Consider the following 23,037-nt stretch of genomic DNA (forward strand, 5'->3'; position numbering starts at 1 on the left):
CCTCTCCCACTCCTGCTCTGTCTCTCAAAAATAAATAAATGTTAAAAAAAGAAAATTTAAACTTGAGGACTACTAAATTGTCCTGAGAGGCCGATGCAGTGGCTTCATAAACCAAAAAGGTCTATAATGTGAGGGAAAATTTTCTCCACTATTCTTATTTTTCAAGCATGCATTTGAAGAAATGGTCTTAAATGTACATGTATGAAGGATAAGCAAACTGCAAGAATTCCAAAGGGGAAGAGAGGAAATGATTCTTCCAAAAAAACTGTTTTGGAGAGGTCACTGAGACAGGTTTTTCCACTTCCAAGAAGCTTGTTTTTGTTTATGTTACCTTTACTTAATCATGTTTTTATTTACAAATTTTTAGATAAATTGACCTTAGGAAATAATTGTGCTCTTTAAGATAGATTCAAAAGTGAGATTACTCCTTAATGTTGATGCTGCACATCACAGTGACAGGGTGGGTAGGACTTAAAAGAACACCTGCATTTGAAACAGCCTTAAAACCTTGACAGCATTGATCAGCACTATCATGCTATACCAGTAGAGGGAGATGTAAGTCCACTGCAGTAAATTAACAGATGTCCTTTGTGCACCAGTGAGGTGGGGGGGTCGGGGGGGGGGGGGGTCGGGGCGGGGATTGCTCTCAAACCAGGTCCAGGTCCAGAAAATAGAGATAGAGAAATAGATAGAGAAATAAATGAATGAATAAAAGTTTTGGTCAAATATTTTGAGAAACACAAAGTATACATCTTCATCAAAGACTACAGGCAGGATTTGCCAGTTTTACCCATTTTTTAAATGGCAAAATGTCAAAATGAATGTAACATAAAAGTCTTCATTTGCATTGCCCTGATTATTACTGATTTTAAAATCTCATCTTGTTTATTGGATGTAAGTACAGATAAAAGATATTTAACATACTTAATGTTTAAATTTCAATCCTAAAATTAATCTTTTATATTCATTGTTATTTTTCAAAGAGTTAAATATTAAATTTAAATTTCTAATTGATTAAATATATCTCAGTAAAAAAATCTTTCCCTAACCTGTGCTCAGAAAATTTGTTGCTCATCATTTCTATTACTATTTTGTTTGGTTCTTAATTTTAAGTCTTTATACCATCTGGTGTAGGCTTTCTGTATACAATGTGTGTTATGGGCAGAACTGTATCCTCCCAAAATTCATATTGAGGTCATAACCCTCAGTATATAAGAATATGACTATATTTAGAGACAGGGCCATTAAAGAGGCAATTCAGTGGGCGCCTGAAGGGACTTAGTCGGTAAAGCCAATAACTGGCGATTTCAGCTCTCATCATAATCTCATGGTTCCTGGGTTCCAGCCCCACATCATGCTCCGCACTGACAGTGCAGAGCCTATTGGGATTCTCTCTTTCTCCCTCTCTCTCTCTACCCTCTCCCTCCCAATCTCAAAATAAATAAATAAACAAACTAACTTTAAAGAGGTAATTCAGGTTAAATGAGGACATCTAACATTTAAATGAGAACATGCCTGAGCCCTACTCCATTCTAAGTTCTGTCCTTATTGCAGGAAGTTTGGACACACAAGGGGACACCAAGGATGCTTGTGCACAGAGGAACAACCACGTGAGGACACGGCGAGAAGGCACTCATCCACAAGTCAAGAGGTCTCAGGAGAAAGCAAGCCTGCCCACACCTTGATCTTGGACTTCCAGACTCCAGATCTGAGAAAAATTTCTGTCATTTAAGCTGCCCAGTCTGTGGTATTTGCAGTGGCGGCCCTGGAAAACGAATCCAGTGTGAGGTATGGAGTTTACTTTGTTTTAATATGGAAAAACCATTGGCTTCTAGTTCCATTTACTGAACAGTCCCTCGCTTCCTCACTGATCTATCATGACTCTTTGGTCATCTACCAAAGTTAATAAATAATAAGTTAATAAATGTGGAGCTATTTCCAGGCACTTTATTCCATTGATCAGTCTATCCCTGTGAGAGGACTGTGCCTTCTTACTTGCTACGGCTTCATTATAAGTGATGATAGCTGGTAGAGAAAGGCCTTGCCCCTTTTCTTCTTCTCTAAAGGGACTTGGCTATTTTTGATTACCTACACGTTGCTATGAAGGTTAGAATCAGCCTGCCAAGTGTCATTAGAGATCATATTGGGATTCTGATTGTATTTGCATTAAATCTGTAGAACTACAGAGAAATAAACTTTGTAATTAAAGACTGATCTCCATCGGAAGGTACCACTCACTTCCTCTTTATGTTCGATGAACTGCAATTCTAGTTCTGCCCACGTGATGGCACCACAAACTGAAAAATCAGATTTTCACAGTTGGCCAGGAAATCTCAGAACACGCACACACAGTGTTAATCTTTTAGTAAATACTAGAATGTTTTGAAGGGTAGATCTGAACTTCATAGGGAATGTTAAGTGGTTTGTCGAATGCTTAATTAAGTACATTTGCTAAAAATATATACAATAGTGTAGGATAACCAAAGAGTTGAAATAATAATGAAAGATACCCTGACCACCTGTTCTTCACAGTCCTTTTCTCTTAGAAGGCCATAAACAATTAGAGATAAAAAGTTCATTGTCAACCAGTCAAATAAAGATATGGTGTGGGATTAGCTCTGGAAGTTAAGATGGTCTTTTCTAACCAGCAAGCCTGCTGTGAATAGGCTAGTGAATAGGTTTGCATAAATCTGGGGACCAAAAGTCACCCTAGGCTTATGAATGAAGGGGAAGATTACGTAATTCTTCATTTCCACCCCACCCCACTCCAGCCCTGATCATCTGGGGAGTAAAGTCTACTTTCACTTATGAGAGACATGCCTGTGCTTGCCCTGAACTGTGTAAAGAACCAGAAAGACGTTCCCTTCCTACCGTGTAATGCCAGTGAGGTCTCCTTCTACATTAGGTGGGAGGTGTTTGACACAGAAGGCCTGTGGAAATGCTTGTCTAACTGACACCATGCATGCCTAAGCTTGAGAGTGGACTGGAGCAAACCCTTTTTCTAAGTACCTGCCAGAGGTTCATCAGTCTGGTACTGGAAAGAGCCCCTGGCATTTAGTATCAAAAAACGGTTTACCGCATCTTGTTAACCTTGGATTAAAGGATTTGTCTACTGCTCATCAACATAACTTGGGTGGTCTACTAACATATACATAGAACAGTTAACTAAACCCCAGTTTCCTTATCTGTAAAAGGGGAATAACAGTATTTCCCACTCCCAACTGTTGTAGGATTACATAAGGCATTTCAAAATACTATACACGGTGCCTTGTTCTTAATTAATGTTCCACTGTTGCCAGGACAGCAAGGGAAACAGGTGTTCCTCGGTCAGCAAAAGCGAAGAGCAAAATCCGGGAACAGGAATCTAAGCCATGTTGAAGCTCCTTAGCCTATGTCCCTCCCTTCATCCTACCAGTCCCCCTGCAGGGGGAAAAGGCCTTGCATTGTCTCCCAGCACCAGGGCAGCCCCGTGACTTAATGAGCCATTTAAAGGACGCATTGTGCCTAAGCCCTTCCGAAAAAGAAGTGATAGATGACTTCGATGGTAAACCATAATTAGCACCATCACCTGTGCTTATAACACCACTAAGTGCAGTGTTATTCTTGACAGCCAAGGTATGGAAACAATCTGTGTCCCTCAACAGATCAATAAAAAAAAACATGTGTATGGAATAGAATAATATTCAGCCCTAAAAACAAAGGAAATTCTCTCATTTTGCAGCCACGTTGATGAAACCGGAGGTTATTATGCTAATTGAATAGGCCAGAGAGAGAAGACCAATACTGCATGGTATCACTTACGTGGAATCTAAGAAAAATTATAACTCAGAAACAGAGAGTGAAATCATGGCTGTCTGGGACTTGGTGAGGCAGGGGAAATGGGGATAGGTTGGTAAAAGAATACAAAATTTCAGTTATCAGATGAATAAGGTCTGAGGTTCTAATGTAATAAGGTGACTATAGTTGACAGTACTGTATTGTATAATTGAAATTTGCTAAGAGAGTAAATCTTGAGTTTTCCAAAAAAGAAAGTGAATATCTGAGGTGGTAGATTTGTTCCTCACTTTTAAACATGTTGCAGTTTGTCAGTGAAGCTTAAAAAATGTAGAAAACAATGTCATCCCCAAATACTCTTGCTCCTATAAGACTGTCATGCAAGGACGAGTTATTGCATTTACGTGGAGTCACTCAATGGGTTCTGAGTTTGTTCTGTCAGTCCAGGGTGGTTTATAATGACGTCTTAAACAAGAGAGAAATACTTCAGGCCGTCTACCCATCACTGAGCAGACCAGCCAGAATGTTAAGCCATATTACCTGCTCAGATTTTGCTGGCCCTTGAGTGTAATGATTTCTCATGATCAGTTGCACAGAAGTCTTATTTATAACAATGAAAGTGATACCTTGACACGTATATAAGAATGGGTGTGAGAAATAAAAAGGCACATGGCCAAACCACATAAATGTCAGTCTTCTCTAGAGTTTTAGTTCTAAACATCTTCTCCTAGAGCATACGAGCCCTTAACCTCTGCCTTTCTTTTCTTCCGTACTGGGGCTACACATGTGAAACATAAGCAAAGCCAGAAACCAGGTCAAATTTTAAGTACAGATTATAGTCGTTTACTTTCGGAGCTGGAATAGGAGTTCAGTGTGAAATGAACTCAACTTCGATTTACAAAGGTGGTCAGGTTTAAAAGGAGAATGAGAATGGAGTCCAGAATGATATGTGCAGGCTCAGTAGAGTAAGAAAAGTAAAAACTTAGAAACAGCAGAAAGGTTTGGGGAGGGGAGGTTGGTCCATGTGAAATCATCTGTTTTTATTAAATGGCCTTCACTGAAGTTAGGCTCTTACCTTCTCACAGAGACGAGGGTACAGACTCTATCTTCAGGGGTTGGCTGGAGCAAATAATACGTTTTTGGGGCAGCACTGAGTTTTCTCAGGCAGGTCTTTGTTGGGTGGAGGGTAGTGGGAGTATTGGCCTAAAGGGGAAGTCTTGAGCTATTTGAAACTATGTTAGGATTTGTCCAGGTCTTTATAGACCAAGTTTGAGGCCTAGTTGGGAAAGGACTCAGAAAAGCCTGGCTAGAGTTTGATCAAGAATAAAATATTTGTCATATTAATACTAGTGTTATTGATGGAAAATCTAATTCCACTACCTCCTTCTACCAACAGGACAATGTTGGTACTTCTTGATAACTTAAAATAATTTGGCTTTGGAGCTGCCTTAGGATCTCAAAAGAATTTGGGAGACAACTGGAGAAATATCTATCTCTGTCCTGAGGGAACTGTTTGTCTTGTCTTTGTCCTTTTTCCATTAAATATACTTCAAGAACATAAATGGTCCATTGTGTTTCTCCTGCGCAGCATCCATCGCCCTTCTCCATGTCAAAACCTCACAGTATTGTCTGGAAACCATGCATCAGTATGGGAAGAGAAGGGATTAGCCTCGTTCATTAGCTCTAGGAGGTGGGAGGCATACGAGCCTGGCCTGACCCACCAGAACAGCACACACCTCTAGCCAAACAGTTGTTCCAAGATTGACTTGAAACCTCACTCTGGCAGGCCAGTGGTTAATTCTGGGACTTGTGGCAATATGGAGAGGGAAGCACTGTTGCCAGTATCCTGCCAGCTATAAATCTAGCAAGGCTGGATCCACAGGGATCCCACGTGGACAGGCCCTATAGAGGAAAGGGAGCCAGAGAGGACAATACCAATAACATTTCTTAAGCCACTACATCCAGCCCCTTTGCATTTGATTTAGCTTTGTTTCAGTCGGTCTTGAAGTATTTCAGATATTAAAGAAAGTGTGCAAATTATTATAATGAGCATCCATGGACCCACAGGCAGTTTAAGATGTAAAATGTTATTTTTCTTTTCTATCTCCTCATATTTTTTTTGGACTTTTTTTTGATTTTTGTTTTTTTAAATGTAATTTATTGTCAGATTAGTACAACACCCAGTGCTCATCCCAACAAGAGCCCTCCTCAATGCCCATCACCCACTTTCCCCTCTCTCCCACCCCCATCAACCCTCAGTTTGTTCTTAGCATTTAAGAGTCTTATGGTTTGCCTGCCTCCCTCTCTGTAACTTTTTTTTTCCCCTTGCCTTCCCCCATGGTCTTCTGTTAAGTTTCTCAAGATCCACATATGAGTGAAAACATATGGTATCTGTCTTTCTCTGACTTATTTCACTTAGCATAATACTCTCCACTCCATCCATGTTGCTGCAAATGGCAAGATTTCATTTTTTTCTCATTGCCAACTGGTATTCCATTGTATATATAAACCACATCTTCTTTATCTTTTCATCAGTTGATGCACATTTTGGCTCTTTCCATAATTTGCCTATTGTTGACAGTGCTATTGTAAACATGGGGTACATATGCCCCTATGCATCAGCACTCCTGTATCCCTTAGGTAAATCCTAGCAGTACTATTGCTGGGTCATAGGATAGTGCTATTTTTAATTTTTTGAGGAACCTCCACACTGTTTTCCAGAGCAGCTGGACCAGTTTGTATTCCCACCAACAGTGCAAGAGGGTTCCCATTTCTCCACATCCTCTCCAGCATCTATAGTCTCCTGATTTGTTCATTTTAGCCACTCTGACCGGTGTGAGGTCGTATCTCAGTGTGGTTTTGATTTGTACTTCCCTGATGATGAGTGATGTTGAGCATCTTTTCATAAGTCCATTGGCCATCTGGATGTCTTCTTTGGAAAAGTATCTATTCATGTCTTCTGCCCATTTTTTCACTGGATTATTTGTTTCTTTGGTGTGGAGTTTGGTGAGCTCTTTATAGATTTTGGATACCAGCCCTTTGTCCGATATGTCATTTGCAAATATCTTTTCCCATTCCGTCGGTTGCCTTTTGCTTTTGTTTCCTTTGCAGTGCAGAGCTTTTTATCTTCATGAGGTCCCAATAGTTCATTTTTGCTTTTAATTCCCTTGCCTTTGGAGATGTGTCAGTTAAGAAATTGCTGCAGCTGAGGTCAAAGAGGTTTTTTCCTGCTTTCTCCTCTATGGTTTTGATGGTTTCCTGTCTCACATTCAGGTCCTTCATCCGTTTTTAGTTTATTTTTGTGTATGGTGTAAGAAAATGGTCTAGTTTTATTCTTCTGCATGTTGCTGTCCAGTTCCCCCAGCCCCATTTGTTAAAGAGACTGTCTTTTTCCATTGGATACTCTTTCCTGCTTTGTCAAAGATTAGCTGGCCATACATTTTTGGGTCCAGTTCCGGGTTCTCTATTCTATTCTATTGGTCTGTGTGTCTGTTTTTGTGCCAATACCATAATATCTTGATTATTACAGCTTTGTAGTAGAGGCTGAAGTCTGGGATTGTGATGCCTCCCTCTTTGGTTTTCTTCTTTAATATTACTTTGGCTATTTGGGGTCTTTTGTGGTTCCATACAAATTTTAAGAGTGTTCTAGCTTTGAGAAGAATGCTGGTGTAATTTAGATTGGGATTGCATTGAATGTGTAAATTGCTTTGGGTAGTATTGACATTTTAACAATATTTATTCTTCCAATCTACGAGCATGAAATGTTTTTCTCTTTCTTTGTGTCTTCTTCAGTTCCCTTCATAAGCTTTCTTTAGTTTTCAGCATACACATCTTTTAAATCTTTGGTTAGGTTTATTCCTGGGTCTTTTATGGTTCTTGGTGCAATTGTGAATGGGATCAGTTTCTTTATTTTTCTTTCTGTTGCTTCATTATTGGTGTATAAAAATGCAACCAATTTCTGTATTTTGATTTTGTACCCTGAAACTTTGCTGAATTCATGTATCAGTTCTAGCAGATAGATGCTAGCAGTTCTAGCAGATAGATCCACTTTTGGTGGAGTCTGTTGGGTTTTCCATGTAGAGTATCATGTCTGTGAAAAGTGAAAGTTTAGCTTCATCTTTGCCAATTTGAATGCCTTTGATTTCATTTTGTTGTCTAATTGCTGATGCTAGGACTTCCAACACTATGTTAAACAACAGTGGTGAGAGTGTACATCCCTGTCGTGTTCCTGATCTCAGGGGGCAAGCTCTCAGTTTTTCCCCATTGAGGATGATATTAGTTGTGGGCTTTTCATAAATAGCTTTTTTGATGTTTAAGTATGTTCCTTCTATCCCAACTTTCTTGAGGGTTTTTATTAAGAAAGCATCCTGTGTTTTGTCAAATGTTTTTTTTTTGCATTGATTTACAGGATCATCTGGTTCTTACCTTTTATTAATGTGATGTATCACGTTGATTGATTTGCGAATATTGAACCAGCCCTGCAGCCCAGGGATGAATCCCACTTGATCATGGTGAATAATTCTTTTTATATGCTGTTGAATTCGACTTGTTAGTGTCTTGTTGAGAATTTTTGCATCCATATTCATTAGGGATATTGGCTTGTAGTTCTCTTTTTTTGCTGGGTCTCTGTCTGGTTTGGGAATCAAAGTAATGCTGGCTTCTTAGAAAGAGTCTGGAAGTTTTCCTTCCCTTTCTATTTATTGGAACAGCTTGAGAAGAATAGGTATTATTTCTGCTTTAAATGTCTGGTAGAATTCCCCAGGGAAGCCATCTGGTCCAGGACTCTTATTTGTTGGGAGATTTTTGATAACTGATTCAATTTCTTTACTAGTTATGGGTCTGTTCAAGTTTTCTATTTCTTCCCATTTCAGTTTTGGTAGTGTGTGGGTGTTTAGGAATTTGTCCATTTCCTCTAGGTTGTCCAGTTTATTTGGCATATAATTTTTCATGTATTTCTCAGGGATTGGTTGTAATAATTCCATGTTCATTTGTGATTTTATCTATTTGGGTCATCTCCCTTTTCTTTTTGAGAAGCCTGGCTAGAGGGTTATCAATTTTGCTTATTTTTTTAAAAAAACAACTCTTAGTTTCATTGATCTGTTCTACTGGTTTTTTGTTTGGTTGGTTGGTTTTTTTTTTTTTTTTTGGATTCTATATTATTTCTGGTCTTTATTATTTCTCTTCTTTATCAGGGTGTGGAATGTGTTTGCTATTCTGCTTCTAGTTCCTTTAGGTGTGCTGTTAGATTTTATGTTTGGGATTTTTCTTGTTTCTTGATAGGTAGCCCTGGATTGCAATGTATTTTCCTCTTAAGACTGCCATTGCTGCATCCCAAAGGGTTTGGATTGTTGTTTTTTCATTTTCATTTGTTTCCATATATTTTTTAATTTCTTCTCGAATTGCCTGGTTGACCCATTCATTCTTTAGTAGGATGTTCTTTAACTTCCATGCTTTTGGAGGTTTTCCAGACTTTTTCCTGTGGTTGATTTCAAGTTTCAAAGCATTGTGATCTGAAAGTGTGCATGGTATGATCTCAATTCTTTTATATTTATTCAGGGCTGTTTTGTGACCCAGTATGTGATCTATCTTGGAGAATGTTCCACGTGCACTCGAGAAGAAAGAATATTCTGTTGTTTTGGAATGAAGAGTTCTAAATACATCTAAATATATCTGTCAAGTCCATCACACCCAATATATCACTCAGGGTTCTTGTTTCTTTATTTATTCTCTATCTATATGTTCTATCCATTGTTGTACCTAGAGTATGAAAGTCTCCTGTAATTACCACATTCTTATCAATAAGGTTGCTTATGTTTGTGATTAAGTGTTTTATATATTTGGGGGCTCCTGAATTTGGTGCAAAGACATTTATAATTATTAGCTCTTCCTGATGGATAGACCCTGTAATTAGTATATAAGCCCTTCTTCATCTCTTGTTACAACCTTTAATTTAAAGTCTAGTTTGTCTGATATAAGTATGGCTACTCCAGCTTTTTTTTTTTTTTTTTTTTTTTACTTCCAGTAGCATGATAGTTAGTTCTCCATCCGCTCACTTTCAATCTGAAGGTGTCCTCACGTCCAAAATGAGTCTCTTGTAGAGAGCAAATAGATGGGTCTTGTTTTTTTATCCATTCTGATACCCTATATCTTTTGGTTGGAGCATTTAGTCCATTTACATTCAGTGTTATTATAGAAAGATATGGGTTTAGAGTCATTGTGATGTCTGTAGGTTTCATGCTTGTAATGATGTCTCTGGTACTTTGTGGTCCTTGCAACATTTTACTCACAGAGTCCTCCTTAGGATCTCTTGTAGGGCTGGTTTAGTGATGATGAATTCCTTCAGTTTTTGTTTGGGAAAACCTTTATCTCTCTAATTCTGAATGACAGGCTTGCTAGATAAAAGATTCTTGGCTGCGTATTTTTCCTGTTCATCACATTGAATATTTCCTACCATTCCTTTTTGGCCTGCCAAGTTTTAGTAGATGGGTCTGCTAGTACCCTTATGTATCTACCTTTGTATGTTAAGGCCCATTTATACCTGCTTTCAGAATTCTCTCTTTATCCTTGCATTTTGCCAGTTGCACTATGATATATTGTGTAGAAGATTGATTCAAGTTATGTCTAAAGGGAGTTCTTTGTGCCTCTTGGATTTCAACGCCTGTTTCCTTCTCCAGATCAGCGAAGTTCTCAGCTATGATCTGTTCAAGCACACCTTCAGCCCCTTTCTCTCCCTTCTTCTTCTTCTGGAATTCCTGTGATACAGATATTGTTCTATATGATTGAATCACTTAGTTCTCTAATTCTCCCCTTGTAATCCTAGATTTTTTTATCTCTCTTTTCTCAGCTTCCTCTTTTTCCATAATTTTATCTTCTAATTCACCTGTTCTCCCTTCTGCCTCTTCAGTCAGCACTGTGGCCACCTCCATTTTATTTTGCACCTCATTTATAGCATTTTTTAATTCATCATGACTATTTTATAGTCCCTTGATCTCTGTAGCAATAGATTCTCTGCTGTCCTCTATGCTTTTTTCAAGCCCAGTGATTAATTGTATGACTGTTATTCTAAATTCTTGTTCAGTTATATTTCTTAAATCTGTTTTGATCAATTCTTTAGCTGAAACTTCTTCCTGGAATTTCTTTTGAGGAGAATTCTTCCATTTCATCATTTTGGCTAGTTTTCTGTCCCTTATGCATTTTAAAAGCTTGCTGTGTGCTCTGCACCTGTGAGCACTGCTATATTAAAGGGGGGGTCATACACTCTCAAGGGCCTGGCCCTTCAGGAGGTATTATTTGGAGTGTTACTTGCTCTCTGTTGTTGTGACTTTGGTTATTTTATTTCCCTACTCGTAGTGGTGTTTTGGACCCTCCACCAGGTGTGCTTTGATTTGTTCCTTGAAGTAGCCCTGTAAAGGAAAACAGCCAGACAGGAGACAAAAACACACAAATACACAAACAAATAAAACAAACAAAAAACTAAAAACTAAAACAATCCAAAAGCAGAAAACCAGAAACATCAGCTACAGGGTGGAGGCAGTGCTGATGGAAAAGCATATACAAGAAGAGAAATGACAGGGGAGGGGGAAAAAGAAAAAATAAACATTGACCAGGCAGAGAGACTAAAAGGCTTAATCCAGAGAGAGAGAAAGGAAATTAAGGAAGGAGGCAGGGAAAAAGAAGTGAAGATAAAGTTACTGAGGCAGAGATACTGTACAGCTTGATTATTCCAGAGAGAGAAAAAGGAAAGAAGGAGGTGTAGAACATGTATCAAGAGAATGGATTAAATATGTCTGTAACCAGCCTAGAGAAGGGAAGAGATAAGAAGGAAAAATGGAGGGGAGAATATATCTACATAACAAGAATTGTCCTAGAATTAATCCAATCAATGCAGCTGTGCTGGTCTGGAGGAGGGGTCCGTCTGGTTCCACAGCAAGTACTACTGCTCCAGTAGATATGCAGTTACCCAGCGTGGAGGGACAGAGGGGCATGGTTTGGTGTAGGTGGGTCCTGCCTCCACTGTGAGCCCTGGGGACGCATCCCTGAGGCCCCACCTTGGTGGCCTTGGTGGTGATGGGGAGAAAAATGGTGACCCCCCCCCCCCCCCAGTCTCTTCTCTACAACCTCGTGTCCCACATCACTCCTTTGGAGCCGTCCTCACTGTTCCATGGACACAGACGAGGTTGTCTCACTCTGCCGACTCCCCTGCCCCTGTGCTGGCTAGGATTTAAACTCCCACTCGCTGCGCACCAGCACTGGGGAAGCGCCTCCCAGTGCCTTCAGATATGTGGTCCCAGCTGGTTTTGTCCGGTGCCGCAGCACTTTAGGGGAAGGTGACAGTTTCTCCAGCTGTGGACTGTGCCCCTGACCTACCACCAAACACAGATGTGGGTCTCCTCCTCCCCAGGTGCGTGAACAGGGCAGCCAGCCCCAATCCAAAGAAAGCCCCACAGTTAGAGATGGGATCCCTCTCCATCCCAGTCCAAGGTTTTTTCTCTTGTCAAGATATAGTCCTACACTGCCCCAGCTGCTCTTTCTCTTCCCTTTGTCTCTCTGCAGAAGGGGATCTCTCCCCTCAGTGCCTACCTGACCCTTTTTATCTCCCCCAGTTGGTAGTCACCCACCTATGGCCCATCAGGTTTCTCTCTGGCCCAGTGTCTCTCTGGTAGACTCAGTGTCTTTTCCTCCCAGACTCTCGGGTTCAAAGTCCTTTGGCTTCAGCCCTTCTTTGTTTGAGAGACACAGAAAGTACGGATCCCCCTACTTCTCTGCCGTGTTGGCCTCCCTCCAGATATAAAAGGTTATTAATGAAATTAAACTCCTTTCCAGTCCTGCTGGTCCATACATCTGTTTTGTGTAAGCCAGTTTGAGTTGTGGCTGTGTCCCTTATGGCAGAGGAGTTCCGACACATATTCCATAAAGCCTATCCTAAGACATTCTAAAAGCATAGTGCAAAAATAAAAACAGTAAATTAAATAAATATGATGTAAGAGTCACAGTTTTTGTCGCAAGCAATTGATGGATCCTATTGAAGCTTATGTTGCATCATTTTTTTTTTTTAATCAAGACTTTAGTTTTTTAGAGCAGTTTTAGGTTCACAGCAAAATTGAGGGGAAGGTACTAAGACTTCCCATATAATCCCTGCCCCCACACATGCAGCGCTGCCCCCATTATCAACACCCCCCCAGAAGAGTGCTGCACTTGTTACTATTGATGAACCTCCACTGTCACATCACTATCACCCAGAGTCAATGTTTACATTATAGTTCACTTGTGGTGTAGTACATTCCATGAATTTGGACAAATATATGATGTCATTTATCCATCATTATGGGTACACAGTATCTTTTACTGCCCTGCAAAGGCTTCTGTGCTCTGCTTTTTCATAGCTTTCCCCTTCCCCAACCCCTAACAACCACTGATCTTTTCATAGTTTTGCCTTTCCCAGAATGCCATATAGTTGGAATCATATAGTAGGTAGCCTTTTTAGATTGGCTTATCCTCACTAATTAATGTGCATTTTAGGTTCCTCCATACATGTTTATGGCTTGATAGCTCATTTTTTATCAGCACTGAATAATATTTCATTGTCTGGATGTACCACAGTTTATCCTCAGCCGCTAAAGGACAACTCGGTTGCTTCCAGGCTTTGGAAATTATTAATAAAGCTGCTTGGGCAGGTTTTTTGTGGACATAAGTTTTTAATTGTTTTGAGTAAATACCAAGGAACATGATTACTGGATCAATGGTAAGAGTATGCTTAGTTCTGTAAGAAACTGCAAAGATTTTGCACCATTTGTAAGCCTAAGCACAGAAGGTTCCAGTGAGCCTGGCCCTCTTACTCCTGTGCACTTGGCTTGTCTTGACAATATGCTTCCAGGATACTTAAAGGCCCTTTTTTACTCTCACAGAAATGTTCTTCTTTGACCTACCCCTATAGGCCATGCTTAGAAGCAGAAAATACAAAGCACCCCCTGGCTTTCACCTGGACATGATCCTGGTGATCCATGTTAGGGCCCCACCAGCTACCTAACAATGAGCTATATATTCTCATGGCACTTTTTAGATGGTTGTCCCACTGACACTCCAGCCTACCAGAAGGGGCTTTGTTTGCAGTCAGGGATACTGGGACTTTCCAAAACTAAAGATACATACATAGGTAGTAAAACTATTCCAAAAAAAAAGCAGACTAACAGAAAAATGTGGATCATTTGTATTCTGGAGATGAGGGATAATATCACAGGGTAGGGCAAATTGGGGCTTCCAAAGTAGTGGTGATTTTCAGTTTTTCTACCCAAGTGTTAATACATTGGTGCTTTTTAGAATATATGTATGTGTGTGTATAAACATATACATAAATATTTTTACATTTATGTATAATAAATATAATATAGATATATTTATATCTATATAGATATAAATATATAAAAATATATATAGATATAAATATATAACTATAGATATAAATGTAATAATTTATACATATTCCATGTATAAATATGGAATATAGATATATATGTATATGCATATACATGTATGTTTTATTAACTCTGGTGTGTGTTTATGTTTAACACCAAAAACACTGTTGCTTTAGCTCAAAGGTTATTCTCTCAGATTCATCCCTATTGCTTTCATTTATTCACTCAGCCAACATTTATTGAACTTCTTCACATGACATGATAGACACTGCTAGAAATAGAGCAGTGAATAAGACATGATCCCTGTTCTTATTAAATTAACACTCATAAGGTAAGGGAATAAAAGAATAAACAAATATATATATATGTATGTGTATATATATATATATATATATATATATATATATATATAAAATATATAAAAGTATTAGTACTACAGGCTCTGATGAAAATAAATGATATGTTGCGAAAGCCAAAGAGAAGGAGGGGAGGGTGTGAGAGGGGATGGGAGACAGTGTAGGGATGGACTTGAGAGTGGGATGCTCCAACAAAGCATCCCTGAGGAGGTGACATTTGAGAGGAAGCCGGAAGGAGGGGTGTGCAGGCATAGGAAGATCTGGGAGAATACGATCTAATTAAAAGGAGCAACTGATGCAGGGCCTTTGGCAGGGAGGAACTAGAAGAGTTGGAGGGTTAGAGAGAAGACAGTGTCTCGGGCTGCGTGAGAGTGAGGAGAGAGGAGAAAAGAACAGGCAGGGGCTAGACCTTGAAAAGTCTTACCGCCTGTGGTAGGGGTTGGGATTTAACTACCAGACTATAGGGAACCACTCAAGGGTCTTATGCAGGGGGCTGATGTAGGATTTATACTTGAGATGTAACACTCTATCAATTTTCAGATACAGCTCTGTAGGATGACCACATTAGGAGGAAGAAGACCAGTAAATTGCTCAGGCAAGAGATTAGGAGGTTTGGAATAAAGGTATATCCTTGCATATACAGAGCCCTGGGTAGACTCTATATGGAATAGCACTAAGTCCGGTCACAGCTAAACGTAAGACCATTTTTGTCATTCTCCGTGACAGTAACAAGGGCCACCATGCTCAGGCCCCATTGTGAGTATGTCACTTTCCTATGAAATGTACAGAAAAAAGATTCTTTTTTTTTTAATTTTTTTTTGGCGGTTTGTTTGTTTTTGGTGTTTTTTTGTTTGTTTGTTTGTTTGTTTGAGAGTGAGTAGGGGATTGGCAGAGAGAGAAGGAGACAGAATCCCAAGCAGCCTCCATGCTGTCAGCACAGAGCCTGTTGTGGGGTTCGAATCCACAAACCATGAGACCGTGACCTGAGCCAGAATCAAGAGTGGGATGCTTAACTGATTGAGCCATCCAGGTGCTCCCAGAAAAAAATATTCTTCGTCATGGGCTTTCTGATCTTGCATGTCAGTTCTCTCATTTTTATACCTCCTCCATTACTTTCTAAGAACTCTCACACTTCCTTAGAACCCAAGAAAAGCTCTCCTCCAGCCACCAAACTTATTTACCCCCACCAGCTGAGCCACCACCTGTAGCGCAGGTCAAATATTCTGAAAGAGAGAGGGATTCAACTGTGTACCATTTGGAATAAAGCAGGTTTCAATCTGGGACTTCTCAGGAATTTGGTTACATAATTAAAGAGTAAAAGGGCAGTTCATAATACTAATACTTTAGTGCTTTTAACAGAGGTTAAAAGCACCAGGTCTGGATTCAAGTCACATGGTCTGAGTTTGAATTCAGACTCTGGCTCAAGCTCTATGATGGCCAATAGGTAGTTCGGTCCCTCAATGCCTCGGTTTCCTCACCTCCTATCCAGTGTGTAAAGCCCATCTTTATGCTTTTTGTGAGAATTAAAAAAGAAAATTCATATAAGGGGCCCAGAGGGCACTGGGACACATGCTCAAGTGTGAAGTAGATGTGAACTATTAGTGCCATTGCAGCCAGCGTACAAATTCCTAGGTGTTTTTTAATAACATGTATTTCTCCAATGAACCTTGAGCACTTTCCAGATTTTTTTTTCTTGTAACATTATCTCTCAAGTTCCATTTTTATAGTAAAGAAAATTAAAGGGGCACTTGGGTGGTTCAGTCAATTAAGCGTCCTGACGCTTGGTTTTGGCTCAGGTCATGATCTCTCAGTTTCGTGAGTTCAAGCCCCACATCAGGCTCTACGCTGACAGTGTGGAGCCTGCTTGAGATTCTCTCTCTCCCTCTCTCTGCTCTCCCTACCCTTGCACTGTGTCTGTCTTTCTTAGAAATAAACTTTAAAAAGAAAGAAAACTCAAGAGTTGAGTGGTTGATTGGAGATCATACAGCAGAGTCCTAGGATTTTAGTTCATAAAAGACCTGAGTGCTCAATACTGCTGGGAACTTCCTACCTGAGGAGCTTTTTAAAAAACTACTGATGTTTCAGACACCTGGGTGGCTCAGTTGGTTGAGCGTCCAACTTTGACTCAGGTCATGATCTCACAGTTCATGGGTTCGAGCCCCACGTCAGGCTCTGTGCTGACAGCTCAGAGTGGGGGAGCCTGCTTTGGATTCTGTGTCTCCCTCTCTCTCTGTCCTGTCCCTGCTCATGCTCTGTCTCTCTCTGTCTCTCAAAGATGAATAAACATTTAAAAAATTAAAAAAAAAACCCGATTGAAGTTTAGTTATACCCTTAGATATTTTTGCTTTAATTTTTGTGGACTGGAACCCAAGCATCAATATCTTTAAAAGCTCCTCAGGAGATTTTAGTGAACAACTATAGTTAAGACCAATGACCTTGGAATGTCTGCATGGCTCAGTCAGTTAAGTGTCCAACTTTGGCTCAGGTCATGATCTCAGGGTTCGTGGGTTCGAGCCCTGTGTAGGGCTCTGGGCTGACAGCTCAGAGCCTGGAGCCTGCTCTGGATTCTGTGTCTCACTCTCTCTGCCCCTTCTCTCTCTCTCTTTCAAAAATAAATAAACATTAAAAAAAGAACCAATTACCCACTAAAATCCATTTTGCAGATGAGAAAATTGAGATTCTCTGTGATAGAATGACTGGCCCAAGCTAGTTAATAATGTCAGAGATAGGGATGGACTCTGAAGACGAAAAGGAGATAGTCTTAAAATTCTAGTAAATTAACCAATAAAATGCATATATCACGGTGAGAGTTATGTCTCCTAAGAAAGAACAACATGACTTTAGCCTGTTCTATGATTATTAATGTACCTATAAGGAAGCACAGACAATGGGTTCAGAGAAACTCATGTGGGAGTACCTGACAGCTTACTTGAGACCATTAACCACTTATGCCCCACGCACTTCAGCTGTTGCTTTCTGGGTGAATGTTCTTTGGTCATCTGAAGCTGAAAACCCTGCTTATCAGGGTCTTTTCAGACAGGTCCCTAGCCCCTACCCACTCTGGGAATATTTGGCTAGTTATTTTATTCACCTCCTACTACTCCTTATGGGAATAGAGTTACACAGGACATCATCTCAGGCAGGGAGGGTAAATCTATAGAAGTTACTATTCTCTGCTTCTCCTAATTTCTCACTCAGATTCAGTGTACATGGGAGATTTTTCAGGGTCTTAATGCAAAGGATTTAGAGTTGTGCCTTCCTCTTTAAGCTGACCTACCGCCCCAGTGCCCCCCTCCTGCCAGGTGTGAAATGGTTAGGCTGGTCTTCACTGTCCTGTATGTGGGAGAGAGTGTCTGCTAGGCTCCACTTCTCACATCCAGGCTGACTTTTGGGTGAAGTTTCAAACTATAGCCAGTTACTTAAAATTGGTGATCTGTTATGCCTCTCAACATTTACTGAAGAAGTTGGCAGAAGCTAACAATGATTTGGTATCTGCTGTTAACTCTAGTTTACAATGCCTTCCTCAACTGAACAGAAACTCTGTTGAAATAGTTAACAGTTACCTGACTTGTGAAATCATATCCACAGTCTAAGATGAATGGGGAGTCTTTTTACCATAGGAGTGCTAAATTATTCAGCTTTCAATTTTAGTCATGAAGAAGCAAAATGTTTTCAGTGTTTTTTTTTTTCTTAATGAATGATTGCTCAGTTTTCCCAATGTTTGTTTATTTCATTCTGAAGGAAAAAAAGGGGAGAACACTGGGGGAGGGAGGGAGTGTTGTTCAACTGAAGCTGAAGCAAGCTTTAAGTCGTGTTATCTGATCTGTGTAGCAATTAGGAAAGACTCATGATGAAAAGAGGGAGTTGGACTAAAAGGAAGTGTATGCTACACTTGAAAACCAGTTTCAAAAATCCTCTTCTGAATGCAACGAACATTTATATTGTTCATTTGTACTTGGTAGAACTTGAAGGAAGCTAAGGGATCACCCAATCCATTGTTGTCTTATGGATGAAGAAAGCAAGACTGAGAAGTTCTGTTACTTGCCCAAGATGCCAGAATTATTTCTTTTAGGTAAAACTGCTTTGTACTTATCTATTTTTAAGTTGAACATGATTTTTCAGCACCTCATCTTTAAGTCAAGGTGTGCCAATGAAAGACCATTTATATAATCTCAGAAAGTAAAAATTCCCTACTTTGACTGGGATGGAGCCCAAGATTCATTACTAACTCCCCTCTTTCTTACCACCAGCCTTACCAACCTCCAGACTCAAGAAACTCTAGATAAATTTGGAATTCAACCAGCTGAAAGTCTGCCTATAGTTGAACAAAGTGTTTCTCCATCCAAAAGAGTAGACCAGACCAGTCTACCAAAGGAGATGGTAATCTGAATGAATAAAAAACATATCTTAGAGATATTAGATAGATTATCTCAACTTTTTGTGACTTTTTAAAGAATTGTCTTATCATACATTCCCAATTTCTTTTAATTAACATACAGTTTGCATAGAGTGCACAAATCATAAATAGAGAGCGTGATGAATGGTTATATATAACCACCACAAAGATCGAGATATAGAACGTTTCTGGCATCTGAGAAGGCTCCCAGTCTATAGTAATCACCATTTTGCTGTCTTCTACCATCATCTGTTTGTAGATAAGCTTTCCATGGTTTAAGAATGGAATCTTACAGTCTGTACTCTTTTGTGCATAACTCTTTAAAGTCTACATTATATTTCTGAGATCCATCTATGTTGTTGTAATCTATTAGTAGTTCAAGTTTTTTATTGCTATATGTAGTATTCAGTTTCATGAATTTATCATGTTCTCTTTACTCACTGTATTGTTGAGGGACCTTTGAAATGTTTCTAAAGCTTTAGGATATTTTTAATTTAAAGCAGTTATAAACAGAAATGGCCCTCATTTCTGTTGAGTATATACCTGGGAGTGAAATTCCTAGGCCTTTTTGTTTTTTTGTTTTTCTTACATTATCAGTTTTGTTTGTTTTTGTTTGGGTTTTGGTTTTTGTTTTGTTTTGTTTTAGCCCTGGACTGTAATCAGACTTTTCTAAGTTGGCCAATGAACCCTAACAATGTACCTCTCTTTAGGCCTGACATGAGTTTCAGGGGGCAGATTTCACAGTTTAGAATGGAACACCAATAAGGTACTATCTTTCATAATTCATTCCCAACAGCCCTTCATAACCTCCTTCCCTCAGGGGTTTTTGCCTGGAACCCTTCTATTCTGCCTTGATTAACTCCCTTTTATTTTATGAGCCTTAGCTCAGGTCGTGCCTTCCCTGACCATTCTGAAATGGATGTCTCTTTTCCTTACTCCCCATTTATAATATTGCCCATTTATAAGCAGAGAGGACTCTCCGCTTAAGTGTGTCCTTCCTAGCCCTTATCACCTTGATCTGAAATGACCTGTGGATACAGCAGCCTCTTCCAGGAGGTTTCATTGCTACAAGACAATTCGTTCATTATGGCATCCCCGCTGCTTAGCACAGGCACGTTGCCTGGCACAATGTCAGTCCCCAATCTGTGTTGACAGTATTGCTCTTCTGATGTCTGGTTGGTGTTTCAGCAATGAAGTCTTCTTCTTTTAAATCCCCTGATACAAGGGAAATCCTCTGGAGTTGAGAAACTTCCAATGCAATTTAAAAGGCAAAATTTCCATTGCTTTATGATCTCGTCTTTTTAATTCAGCATTTTCCATTTTTATACTCTGTGGAGTTGGTCTCTGAGAAATGCTGCTAAATAAGAGATCTATGTGGGAAACCTGTTACTCATCCAAGCAAGCTAGCAAGTGTAGTGGTTTAGTACACAGGTGCCGGAGGCAGCCTGCCAGGCCACACTGGGTGGGTGATGATGTTACCATCCTGCTTCCATTTCCTCCTCTGTACCATAGGGTGAAGAGCAGCCCTATTCTCTGGAGTTGTTGTCAGAATTCACTGAGGAGTACACCAAACGTTTAGGAGACTTACTGAGGTCCAGAATGTGCCGGTTACTATTATTAAACAGTTTTTCTTTCTACCTACTAGAAAATCACAGAAATAGCGCAACTCAGAATATACTTACTTGGGGAAATTCCTGTGTCGTCAAGTTAAAGAATATGAACACTTTCTGATCCAAAATTGGGACACTGGCTTGACAAGTGTAAATGTAACTTGCGGCGCTGGGACATAATATTTCAAAGGAGGACTCTTTTAGCAATCCCGCGAGCAAACAAATCAATAAGACCTCTATGTAACTACATTTTAAAATGTCTGTTTTTAAAAAAATTTTAAGTGCAAGTGCAAAAATGACTCTTATTGACTGTGAAGTGAGGACTGTACCTTTTATTTATATTGCACAAACAAAAGCATCTGGGCTTCATGCATCATTTTCTGATCATTTTCTGATTTAGTTGGAGAATTATTACTTGATAACAAGAAGGGCTGAGCTTCCTTTTTCAAAATCTCATGCCATTTATCTTAATTCTGGTGCATCTGATAAGAACTTCCTCTAGAGCCAGGAAACTTTGCAAGTATGAAATAATATGAAAGGAGGACGTAAAGAAGGAAGTAACTGACCAAAGCAAAAAAGGGGAACATCAAAGCAGGTTTAACCAAAAGAACAGAAGGGAGCTTGGCACAGCAGTCTCAAGGTAAGAACCTGATTTAAGGTGTGTGGCTAATGAACAACTTCATTTTAAATAATCAGTGACTTTTTTTATGTTACCAGACACAGTTTTTAGATGGCCTTAGGTGGTGATAGGGGGAAATATCAGTTTACAAACGGAGGGTGATGTTAGTGTCTTTACCGTATATATGCTTACATGTGTAAGATTAGGCTTTTCCAAACACAAGGACAATATCTGCCTTTGAAAATTCCAGAAGTCTATCAACCACTTGTAATTTTAGGACAAATGAATAATTGTTAGTCTGTTGGAACTGCTTTCAAGAATGAAAACAGTCTTCTATAAGATTGGGCAAAGTTAGGCTTACTGGGATGTTAAGCTATCTTTGAAGGGCTCTTGTTTAACACATGGTTTTCATTCTAGTGGGTCTTTCCTTTTTGCCTCTCAGAGTTTTTCCTGTTAAGTTATTTTAGAGAAAGGAAAAGGATGCATTTTTTCTCCTGTAAGAAGTTTTCTTGTGTTTGTTTCAGTAAGTACTTCTTTTGACAAACAGTTTTAATATTTGAAATGTTCTGGAGTGCCTACATAGAAGAAAATAGATGGTAAAAATAAATTCTCCTCTTGGAAATTGAGAGGGCAATTTATTACCTTATCCTCAGCAATGGTTAGCCTTCCCCACTTTTGTTGCAAGCCTAGCACCTTTTAATAAGGTGATTAATTTTAATCTATATTTGAAATTCTGTTCAAATGTGCTAACAAATTTTTACTTAAACGAGTAATCACTTTTAACATAAAATATCTTACATATGATTGGTTCTCATCTGCTTTAGAAAGGAAATGAGATCCTAATGGTTAAAGTCATTTGCCAAATATTTGCCTTGACATAAGCATTGTGTCTGACCTTATAAAGGAGAGAATGTACCACGATTATAAAGGGATTAAAAGATGTATAGATCCGGGCTATCTGTCCATATATTTTTATCAAATAAATTATATAAAAGATAACTGAATCTCATATGTAATTTGGTATTTTGTGTGACATGCCAAACTGAAAATTTGCACATTGACGTATTCCAATGGTGAAAAAATTTAGAAAACTTTACTGTCTTGTGTGAATACTCACTGAAAGCAGGGCTCAACTTTGTGGGGTTTTCTTTTACCTGTTTATTGTTACTGTTGTTGTCCTAATGCAGTTTGCTCTATTTACTAACAAATATTTAAGAAAGTAGCTCTTCTGTGTCTAGTGCTGGATTTGGTAATGTAAAGATAAATAAGAACTCCAGCCCTCACGAATCTCAGAGCTAATCAAGCTTTAAAATTTTAGCGATAGATGTTTTTGATAGCCATTTATAGAAATGTGGGTACGAAGAGTATTTGGAGGCAAACTTTGCTTGGATCCTGATTCAGTCACTTCTTAGTTATTCAAGAAGTTATTTAAACTCTTTAATCCTCTCCTCGCTCTTCTGTAAAATGGACATAACAATAGTATCTACTTCATACGGCAGCTGTGGGATCAAAGGAGATAATCCATCTGTCTAAAAGTGTTTTAAAGCTGAAACGAAATAAGATCTTAACTAAATATTATCAATACTGACATTCAATAGATAATAATCATCCCACAAGCACTGTTCACAATATTGTATGACTATAGCTAACAATACTGTATTGTATATTTGAAAGTTGCTAAGAGGGTAGATCTTAAAAGTTATCATGACAGGAAAAAAATTGTAGCTATGTGAGGTGATGATCATCAGCTAAATTTAGTGCAGTGATCATTTCGCAATAATACATATGTCAAATCATCATGTTGTATATACCTTGAACAAATACAAAGTTGTACATCAATTATATCTCAATAAAACTGGAAACAATGAGG

The 23,037-nt window shown here is 39.1% G+C and overlaps 2 protein-coding genes across 3 annotated transcripts in view; both read left to right on the forward strand.

Annotated features, from left to right (window-relative positions):
- Positions 1-1,653: 1,653 nt before the first annotated feature.
- GAPT (GRB2 binding adaptor protein, transmembrane) overlaps positions 1,654-23,037 on the forward strand; it is a 32,277-nt gene continuing 10,893 nt past the window's right edge. The window contains exon 1 of one of the 2 annotated variants that reach the window (XM_027041593.2): positions 1,654-1,788. The gene's annotated coding sequence lies outside the window, so the exon portion shown is untranslated. Of the gene's footprint in view, positions 1,789-18,276; positions 21,189-23,037 lie in introns of those variants that run through there. The other variant, XM_027041583.2, reaches the window with a different exon arrangement.
- Positions 1,656-23,037, forward strand: part of RAB3C (RAB3C, member RAS oncogene family) — a 368,220-nt gene continuing 346,838 nt past the window's right edge. The window contains exon 1 of the mRNA XM_053223209.1: positions 1,656-1,788. The gene's annotated coding sequence lies outside the window, so the exon portion shown is untranslated. The remainder of the gene's footprint in view (positions 1,789-23,037) is intronic.

This window comes from Acinonyx jubatus, chromosome A1, assembly GCF_027475565.1.
Source record: "Acinonyx jubatus isolate Ajub_Pintada_27869175 chromosome A1, VMU_Ajub_asm_v1.0, whole genome shotgun sequence".
NCBI classification, from domain to species: domain Eukaryota; kingdom Metazoa; phylum Chordata; class Mammalia; order Carnivora; family Felidae; genus Acinonyx; species Acinonyx jubatus.